Source organism: Coregonus clupeaformis, chromosome 26 (assembly GCF_020615455.1).
Source record: "Coregonus clupeaformis isolate EN_2021a chromosome 26, ASM2061545v1, whole genome shotgun sequence".
Taxonomy (NCBI): domain Eukaryota; kingdom Metazoa; phylum Chordata; class Actinopteri; order Salmoniformes; family Salmonidae; genus Coregonus; species Coregonus clupeaformis.
Genome location: NC_059217.1, coordinates 29,614,510 through 29,625,804, shown reverse-complemented (window position 1 = coordinate 29,625,804; position 11,295 = coordinate 29,614,510). Strand labels below are relative to the sequence as shown.

Sequence of the window (11,295 nt, the reverse complement as noted above, 5' to 3'; positions counted from 1 at the left end):
AGTGATATTTTTGTTTTGTTTTTAACACTGGAGAATTTGCTGTGTATGTTTTCCAGTTGCATAATACATTCTCCAGTGTTGACTGAGTATTAAAACATTAAACATAAGTGTGCTGGAGTATGGGTTGCGGTTAGCAAAAAGGAGGAATTAAATACTGACATTGGGGTAGATTAAATACAAACAATCTGAGTCTCTTCAGGCCAGTCCTCGGGGGTATCCGTAAGTCCCACGGCACTGATACGAAGGGTGAATGTTGTCTATTTCCCGTGGGTTCCTTCATTGTTTAGGCTTAAAGTGGGCACAAGCACAGTGCCTTCATTCTCCTCACACTGTAGCTGTGTGTGTGACTGTATGTGACTGTGTGTGACTGTGTGTGGCAGGCAGACATCACTCTGAGTTCTTGTAGTTGGTGAACATGTTGTACAACACCCTCATGGTGGACTTCAGGTTCAGGTTCACAACGTCTAAAACCAAACAAGGCACACAAAATAAGTAATGAATTATTTATAAAAACAAAAATAACTAACTTCTCTCTGAGAGGGAAGATCACAAACAAAAAGAAAAGCTCATGCTGCTTGACTGATTCGGGGTAATATTGATATGCAAACATAAAACTTTATATTCAGGAAGATAAGCGCTGGCAGGGTGAGGTTGGGTGTGTGGGTCACAGGCTGGCTTAGACATACACCAATGTTCAAGTATCTAAAGTGAGGCAAGAGCTCTACCTACTGGACATCTAAGGCATTAAAGCTACTCAAGCATCATGAGCATTCCGATGATAGTCTACCTTCAGCAAGCTTCCCTCTTCTACTGAATGTTCACTGCCTGCATTCCCCATGCGTTACTGCCCTCCCTGTTCATCTAATGCAGGTGTTCCCAAACTTTTTTGGCCCGCGACCCCATTTTGATATTTGAAAAGATTTGCGGACCCACCATCTAAAAAAAGTTATGTAATCTACGGCCAATGTTTACTTTTTTTATTGGGGCTATGACAGTCTATTACAAATCAGTCCGACAGTATTTTTGACAGTATTTCAATCTGAAGACGTATGGTTTGAAGTGACTGAAATGCATCAGAAAGGTATTGGGATGTTCAGAAGATCATCAGGCAATAATGTTGTATGATCTTCTGTGTAGAAAATAACATCATCATTGCACATTTTCCCTCACAACCCCATTTTCAAATCAGGCGACCTCACATGTGGTCGCGACCCCTAGTTTGGGAAACCCTGATCTAATATATTGTGCCAGTACTGTACCTTCTGGTCTGGCTTTGGGTTTCTTCAGGCCTCCGTCCTGCATCAGCTCAAAGGCAAACACCACGCTGTGGACCTGAGGGGAACCAGGGGAGAGAATGAACAAGATGAACTTGCTAGCAGTCGACCAAAGAAACACCACTTCTACAAGTTCACCTCTTACAGAGAAACACCACTTCTACAAGTCCACCTCTTACAGAGAAACACCACTTCTACAAGTCCACCTCTTACAGAGAAACACCACTTCTACAAGTCCACCTCTTACAGAGAAACACCACTTCTACAAGTCCACCTCTTACAGAGAAACACTACTTCTACAAGTCCACCTCTCACAGAGAAACACCACTTCTAAAAGTCCTATCTACCTTCTGCTCAAAGTTCTCCGGTGTGAGGAATAATTTTTAGAGGGGAACAAAGTAGTCCTCCAGCAGGCCCATCAGCAGAACCAGATACACACCATCAGCAAACTGGACACAAAGACAAGGGGGTATCAGACATCGACACAACATGAGGATATGGAAGAAAGTGCATCTTGTCCACAGAGCTACACAATGTTATATTGATAGAGCTGTTGGGTAGTTAAATAAAGCATGATCAGATGTCTAACCTGGGACTCCAGCTCTGTGATCTCCAGGTTCAGCTTGTTCAGGTGTTTGTTCACAAAGGTGATGAGGGACTTGATAAGAGAAGAAGTATAATAACCACTGTGTAGGGGAGAGTGGGGTAAGTTGAGACATGTTTTACATTCAGCATCAATCTGTCAAGGGAAAACATTTTTTTATTTCTAACAAAGATATCTACATATATTTCAGGATGTTGTGTATCTCTGGAAATAATCAGAATTAATGTACCCATTATAGTTTTGAAAACATAGCTGGTCCAAAAAAAGTGGTATCTTGGCAAAACTTACCCCAGATGTGGGATAAGTTGAGCCAAGGGACAGGGTAAGTTAAGCCGCCTACAAATTTCTGTACTGAATGAAATATTACCACTACCTTTTTAAAACCATGTTTAATCTTTATTTCCCAAACACAATTCAACACAATCACTTTTTGTCATTTTAAGTAACGTTTAAGACAGGCTTAACACCTAACAAACACTTTGTACTTTTTTAACACTTTTAACATAGGCCCTGTTGTTACGTCATATTCCAGTGATAATGCCTTGCATTACGCCTGGGAAGAAAACACTTCAATTTGCCCAATTTACCCCATGGCCATTCGCTCAACTTACCCCAAGGTAAACATTTTGACTATATTAGCCCACACAGCTACAAGGATGCACTTTCATGCTAGGTTTAGGACCTCATATTGAAGCTTATAGAGACCCCAACTGATGTATAGAACAATCTTTAAATGACCTACTTTGGTTAAGATACAAGCACCATCAAACCTCTAACACAATAAATTCATTTGACTTCGTGAAAATCAGTTTTTTGGAACTAACTTGCTTACTACTTTTTCCATGTGGTTTCTTCCTTCACAGACTCCATGAAATGATGACCTCTTCCTAAATATTTGGTCAAATGATTAATTTTGTGTATGGTTTCCTAGAAACAAGGGTGGCTCAACTTACCCCTATGGCTCAACTTAACCAACTCTCCCCTAAAGTGTAAAGGAACCATTCACAATGCCTATTGCAAATTTAAATCTCTCTTCAAATATTTAACCTTCTTCACAACATTGAGCTTGTCAAGTGCGTGATCCAGGAGTGTGTCAAATTGATACCTTTCTGAGATACAGTAAAAAAAAGAAATCAAGATCATAAAGAAACTCTGCATTAATCACATTTTCCAACAGGCCTCAATGTTCAACCAACATCTACTCACCAAATCTACCTATCATCATTCTAGAAAAAAAAATTATGTGATTGTTATACCTACATATACAATAAAGATCCCCCCCCAAAAACAAACTAACAAAAAGTGATATAACAATAGTACTTTGTAGTGCTTGTCAGCTCCTTGGTCACATGACACGTCTGCAGTATGCCCTCCCTTTTCTAAAACAAACAAAACCATCTATACAGGTTAATGGGAGAATCTCAATTGCATACTCCTCGCATCCTCTCTCATCATCTCCTTCTCAAAACCCATTGGATGAGAAAGCCAGAGGTCCCGCCCATCTGACCTTCTCCTCCAATGGGTTTTGAGGAGGAGGCGAGGAGAGACGACGCGAGGATGAATGCAATTGAGATTCCCCCAAAGAGTCATTATCATGATGTGCAACAGATAATAAATATGTGTTGTGTCTCCTTACCTTGACCACCACCACCTGTACAGACACGTGTTCAGGCAGTCTGATGGGGGCCAGGTAGTGCATGGCCAGAGCCACCAGCAGGTACACTATGGCCACCAGGTTCTTAGTATGGATAGCTGTGGATTGAGGGTTTTAGTTGGGACTACTAAGTTAAGATGTTGTTTAATGCAGTGCTTTCTAGAGTTAATTTTACACTTCAATGTTAAAATTAGGATTTATATGAAAGACTTTGATAGCATGATATCAAAGATAACTGATCACAATTCAGAAGATATTATTAAGTGTGTTAAATGGTGTGTTAGCCACTCAGACTGGCAACTGAATGGCACCTATCAATGTTTGGTCTTGGACTTTAAAAGACAACTCACAGTCGCCGCTCCTCTCAATGGACCAGCTGTGAAGCCTGAGCAGCTCATTGACAGACTCCAGTACTGTTTGGAGCTTCTGCTTCTGTCCTATCTCTGACTGGGTCACCTCAGCCACATTCAGCTTCCAACCTGACAGCTTCTCTGTCACCAGGAGAGAGGAGACACACAGGGACTTATAAAGGAGTCGCTCAGAGTATCATAATAAACACAAGCACACATACACACAGCAAATGCCTTTGTAAACACTTACCCTAAACAGTTACACCATTTATCAGAATCAAAGAAACTGTGAAAACAGTGATGTTGACAGCATCAAAATATGATACAGTTCATCAGAAAAACACCAAGCTCAGCCACAGACACTACACAGAGTCCAAACTAATTATACCTTACCAAATAACTTCTGGAGCACCTGTCCATCACAGCAATCCTCCTCCAAGTCTTTGACGATGATCCTGTCCTCCTCCAGCTCATTGTTGATCCAGTCTATTAACACCTAAACACAACAACATCTATTAGCATCAGTGCTTGTTCTTCAGAATAAAGGGATACATACTACTGAGAGATGTGGATAAGACACAGTCACCTACCCTCTGAAGATCTTTGAATTTAGGATTATCTCTTGAGGCTGGGTCCAGCATGTTCCTCTCAGCATTCTCTTCTAAGAAAGATATTGGAAGAATAACACTCAACGGCGAAGCCAGAGGGCTACAACTGATACACATAGAAATAGTACACATCTTCCACATTCTAAGAGTTCTACGCTCTACACTCTGTAGGACAGGACAGGGACTCCAGCCACAGTAACAGAACATCCTCTAACTACCCCTAGTACTCTACAGGGACAACACTGGCCAGCAGTGGACAGGACTTGAAGGAGAGCATGGATACTACTACACTACTGCACTGACAGGTACCATGTTGTGTTTGTGTACCCAATCTAGCAACAGCAGTATTGCATAGGAAGGTGCATGGAAACACAATATGACTGAACTATTATACTGTATAAGAGAACAGTCTATTGCTGAATAAACTCAGACAGCAACGTGATATTCCAGTTTTTTGGAGGTAGGCTACATACGAAACCTAACTGGCTATCATTCTAGGTTAGAGATGTTAATCATAGTACTATGTGGTGTACAACTTCATCCTTATGCTATAAGCATTACTTTCAGATCTTTATCTGTTCTGCTGCATTGAACAATTAATCCTGCAGTAAATGTATTCCTCTTAATATACAGTATATATACAAATGTGTACTTATTTAATTGATTTAATAAACAAACTATGCAACACCCAATGCCCCTGTGTGAAAAGTAATTGCCCCCTTACAGTCAATAACTGGTTGTGCTACCTTTAGCAGCAATGACTGCAACCAAACACTTCCTGTAGTTGTTGATCAGGCTCTAACATCACTGTGGAGGAATTTTGGCCCACTCTTCCATGCAGAACTGCTTTACTCAGTGACATTTGTGGGTTTTCAAGCATGAACTGCTCGTTTCAGATCCTGCCACAACATCTCAAATCGGGTTTAGGTCTGGACTTTAACTAGGCCATTCCAAAACCTTAAATGTTTTGCTTTTCAGCCATTCTGATTTAGACTTGCTTGTGTGTTTTGGATCATTCTCTTGTTGCATGACCCAGCTGCGCTTCAGCTCACAGACGGATGGCCTGACATTCTCTTGTAGAATTCAATAATGTTAAGTCTTCCAGGTCCTGAGGCAGCAAAGCATCCCCAAACCAAAACAATACCACCCCCATGCTTGACCGCTGGTATGAGGTTCTTACTGTGGAATGCAGTGTTTGGTTTTCGCCAAACAAGATGGGACCCATGTTGTCCAAAAAGTTCCACTTTCGACTCATCTGTCCATAAAACATTCTTACAGGAGTCTTGATGATCCTCCAGGTACTTCCAGGTGATTTCTGGCAAACTTGAGTTGACTTTTTGGGCGACATGGGTCCTGTTATGTCAGTATTTCATTTTTTTTCTGCATTCATCAGTGTTGTCTTGAGACTAGCTTCCATCCCCTCATGCCAGGGCTATCATCACTTTCACCAACCACCACAATGGGGCAGTCTCCTGCTGTACTATAAGTGACACAGATGGAAAACAAGCTTTACCTTGAGGAAATACAATATATACCAAATAAAATACAATTGTATTTGCCACATGCGCCAAATACAACGGGTGTAGACCTTACAGTGAAATGCTTACTTACAATCTCTTAAACAACAATGCAGTTTTAAGAGAAAAAAAGTGTTAAGTAAAAAATAGATAAGTAAAAAATGTTTAAAAAAAAAAAAATATATATATATATATATATATATATATATACAAATAAAAAACAAAGAGCAGCAGTAAAATAAAAGAACTGTAGGGAGGCTATATACAGGGGGTACCGGTTAGTCGAGGTAATTGAGGTAATATGTACATGTGGGTAGAGTTAAAGTGACTATGCACTTTATACACTTTCACAATGAAGCAAGTGCCCAGAACACAGACAGACATTCTAAGTGTGTATGAGTGGAATTTACTGGGGTTCCTCAGCAATTAGAACCTAAAAAAAGACAGGAGCCAAACCTTGCAGCTGTCCTCCATAATCACCCGACCTCACCCCAATTGAGATGGTTTGGGATGAGTTGGACTGCAGAGTGAAGGAAAAGCAGCCAACAAGTGCTCAGCATGTGGGAACTCCTTCAAGACTGTTGGAAAAGCATTCCAGGTGAAGCTGGTTGAGAGAATGCCAAGAGTAGCAAAGCTGTCATCAAGGCAAAGGGTGGCTACTTAGAAGAATCTAAAATATATTTTGATTTGTTTAACACTGTTTTGGTTACTACGTGATTCCATGTGTTATTTCATAGTTTTGATGTCTTCACTATTATTCTACAATGTAGAAAATAGTAAAAATAAAGAAAAACCCTTGAATGAGTAGGTGTGTACAAACTTTTGACTAGTACTGTATGTTTATTACATCATGAGGAACGCCACTTGCCAGTCTTCTTTCTTTGCTCTAGTTGTCCATAGAAAATAGGTTTTGCATTAGACACATTTCTATAACTTCTATAGACATCACAGCTGTATCAGTGGGCTACAGTGGGGGAAAAAAGTATTTAGTCAGCCACCAATTGTGCAAGTTCTCCCACTTAAAAAGACGAGAGAGGCCTGTAATTTTCATCATAGGTACACGTCAGCTATGACAAACAAATTGAGAAAGAAAAATCCAGAAAATCACATTGTAGGATTTTTTATGAATTTATTTGCAAATTATGGTGGAAAATAAGTATTTGGTCACCTACAAACAAGCAAGATTTCTGGCTCTCACAGACCTGTAACTTCTTCTTTAAGAGGCTCCTCTGTCCTCCACTCGTTACCTGTATTAATGGCACCTGTTTGAACTTGTTATCAGTATAAAAGACACCTGTCCACAACCTCAAACAGTCACACTCCAAACTCCACTATGGCCAAGACCAAAGAGCTGTCAAAGAACACCAGAAACAAAATTGTAGACCTGCACCAGGCTGGGAAGACTGAATCTGCAATAGGTAAGCAGCTTGGTTTGAAGAAATCAACTGTGGGAGCAATTATTAGGAAATGGAAGACATACAAGACCACTGATAATCTCCCTCGATCTGGGGCTCCACGCAAGATCTCACCCCGTGGGGTCAAAATGATCACAAGAACGGTGAGCAAAAATCCCAGAACCACACGGGGGGACCTAGTGAATGACCTGCAGAGAGCTGGGACCAAAGTAACAAAGCCTACCATCAGTAACACACTACGCCGCCAGGGACTCAAATCCTGCAGTGAAGATGTGTCCCCCTGCTTAAGCCAGTACATGTCCAGGCCCGTCTGAAGTTTGCTAGAGTGCATTTGGATGATCCAGAAGAGGATTGGGAGAATGTCATATGGTCAGATGAAACCAAAATATAACTTTTTGGTAAAAACTCAACTCGTTGTGTTTGGAGGACAAAGAATGCTGAGTTGCATCCAAAGAACACCATACCTACTGTGAAGCATGGGGGTGGAAACATCATGCTTTGGGGCTGTTTTTCTGCAAAGGGACCAGGACGACTGATCCGTGTAAAGGAAAGAATGAATCGGGTCATGTATCGTGAGATTTTGAGTGAAAACCTCCTTCCATCAGCAAGGGCATTGAAGATGAAACGTGGCTGGGTCTTTCAGCATGACAATGATCCCAAACACACCGCCCGGGCAACGAAGGAGTGGCTTCGTAAGAAGCATTTCAAGGTCCTGGAGTGGCCTAGCCAGTCTCCAGATCTCAACCCCATAGAAAATCTTTGGAGGGAGTTGAAAGTCTGTGTTGCCCAGTGACAGCCCCAAAACATCACTGCTCTAGAGGAGATCTGCATGGAGAAATGGGCCAAAATACCAGCAACAGTGTGTGAAAACCTTGTGAAGACTTACAGAAAACGTTTGACCTGTGTCATTGCCAACAAAGGGTATATAACAAAGTATTGAGAAACTTTTGTTATTGACCAAATACTTATTTTCCACCATAATCTGCAAATAAATTCATAAAAAATCCTACAATGTGATTTTCTGGATTTTTTTCCCACATTTTGTCTGTCATAGTTGACGTGTACCTATGATGAAAATTACAGGCCTCTCTCATCTTTTTAAGTGGGAGAACTTGCACAATTGGTGGCTGACTAAATACTTTTTTTCCCCACTGTATATATTCTCTGACCAACAGCATCCTGTGCATGTGGTCCTCTGTAGCTCAGCTAGTAGAGCACGGCGCTTGTAACGCCAAGGTAGTGGGTTCGATCCCCGGGACCACCCATACACAAAAATGTATGCACGCATGACTGTAAGTCGCTTTGGATAAAAGCGTCTGCTAAATGGCATATTATCCTTTGTATTAATACTGAATGACCCCATGACTTTAGTTCAGTTGTGCAACCAGGAAGTTCTCAACTTCAATCACACATGGACGGATGAAAACAGACAGTAACCATGATAATCATATATGGAGATTACACAGCGCTGCAAGTTCCAGACATTTTCAATGAATAGATAGTAAAATGGCCAACAGATCGTTGAATCGTGGAAGGCTTGGAGATGGATCTTCTCCCCTAGTTACAAGCCAAACTGGTGTAGAGATCACTTCAGTTCCTGGATTACTTTAGTCCTGGTTCTTTCCTTTTTTTCCCTCTGCCTCTTTCCCCAGAGCAGCTTTAAAAAGGACATAAATACATTAACGATCAGTGATCAGAGTCTCTTCTTGAGGTTCAATACAAAGGACTATTACAGTTTTCTACATTTCTATTATCCATTGGAGTTACTGATCAGGTTCCCCTAGAGGCTGTGATCATCTGTTCACCTGTGGTCTGCAGTAGTCCCGTGTGTCTGCAGCCTCTGTCTCAGTCTCTCCATGGCCTCCACGTCCTCAGGGAGAAGGGTATCCAGGGGCCCCAGAGAGGGGGCCTGATCCCCCAGCGGAGAGGCTGCCATGGCCCCTACAGCCCCCTCCTCACCCTCCTGGGGTATGACAACAGTGTGTTAGACTTCGAGGGCCACTGTCATCATCTGCCTTCTCATGAACATCTGTTTTTTTGCAAATCCAAAATATGCCCCTCAGTGCCCTCTCTGAGTGTCCCTCTCACCTGTAGGAGAGCCAGTGAGTGACCCTGTGCCAGTCCCTAGAGCAGGCTGGTGATCTGTGCCCAGGCTGCCTCCCCGACCTCGCAGCCCGGCCCCCACGCCAGCAGCACCAGCCCTGGGTCGTACTGAAAGGCCAGGGGCAGGAACAGACCCAGCAACAAGAGAATCATGTATTCGGAGTACTGTAAGATTCATTCTCCGGATAATTTACTGTACCTTTTTCAGATACACATAAACATGACATCTGGATTTCTGATCCTCTGGCTCCTTACTGCTGATCTGCACCATTAGTGCTTTCCTAAAGGAGAGAGGTGAAGGAGATGGTAACAGTTAAGAAGGGTGTTTATTACTGTGTGGTTACTCAACATACTGTACAAACATTCTCACCCGTTCTGTGATTTATGCCGGGATCTCCCCATCCCCCAGGAACACCACCAATAACCAGTGAAGAGAAATCACACACCAACAGAGTTCGCCACCAATATCCCTGCTGGTTTATGCATGTCCAGTATTGAGAAAGGACTCAAAGTCAAAAGGTCATAAACGTTGTGTACCATTTGGTGAGAAACCTCCCAGCATGCTGCACGGCACACAGCATCATCACAGTGACGTCAGGCACCAGAGTCTGACCATTACAAACAGTTAGCACCACAATGACAGGTTAGCTAAAACAACACCACAGAGGCCAAACCACAGAGACCACGATGCAGTCTTTCTCTACTCCTTGTGGTGCTGAGAATAAAAGCCCCATAGTTTGGTTCCTAATACATAAATACACACACAATAACCTCCAGGAATAGCAATGAGGCACATTTATCACAAGCAAACAGAGGCTACACAAAATGAATTAGTACTAAAGAAACATTGGCAAACATACTGTGTAATCTGCAACAAATAACAATTAATGCCATTTGTAATATGATGCAAGCTACTTAGAATCAGTACAATGAAGCACTGTCATCTTCACAACACTGCTATCAACAGCTATATCACCACTTGTTCCTTTATCTTTGCAAAGAGAGCATTGACACTGCAGCGAGACAAGACAGCTTCCTCATCCTGTGGCTCTTCGAAAAAGTTTACCCTGGTTATAAAATAAGACAGCATTACTAAAGCGTCACCAAAAATGTCAAATGTTAAATACAATCAATGATCATATTATTAAGAAAAGCATACAGTGATTGAACAGGAACTATGATCATGGACTTTAAAGTAACTGTCCAGTGAAAATCTCACTTAAAGGTTCATAGTCTGTTAATGCAAATAATCTTGTTGACTCATCCTATATTCGTTTTTGTTGGCATAAACTGGTGACATCCACACCACCTCCTCCTTTTTCTAACCATCCCCCTCGCCTTTCTGACCCTCATCAGCCTGCACATCCTATTCCTTCTCTGCCAGCTTACACCGTTTAGTGCTAGGCTCAGACACGGTGGGACAACTGGGGGGGGAGAAGGAAGTGAAGGGAGGGAGAGAAGAAAGAAAAGAGGAATAGTTCCATTAGGGCAATGCAGGTTGATATGTTGTAAATGGAGTGATGAGATCAGAGTGATTTCATATAGGGCTGGCACAATTACCATATAAAAGACGGTTATGGATGAAGACGACAGTCATGTAAATTAAATAACCGTCATAACCGTTTAAAAAAAAAAAACATGGGGGGGGGGGGAGCAGCTGACTGAAGACGGGAAGGCTGGGCATTGGTGCAGTTGAGTCCGTTTCTGCGTTAACATGAGCTCTTAACAACTTGATTAAACTTTGTTGCAAGCAAAGTGTTGTAGCAACTG

At 41.9% G+C, this 11,295-nt stretch overlaps 1 pseudogene; it reads right to left on the bottom strand.

Moving 5' to 3' along the window:
* Nucleotides 1–358: 358 nt before the first annotated feature.
* Nucleotides 359–9,358, bottom strand: LOC121540065 (annotated as a pseudogene).
* Between the last annotated feature and the right edge of the window lie 1,937 nt (nucleotides 9,359–11,295).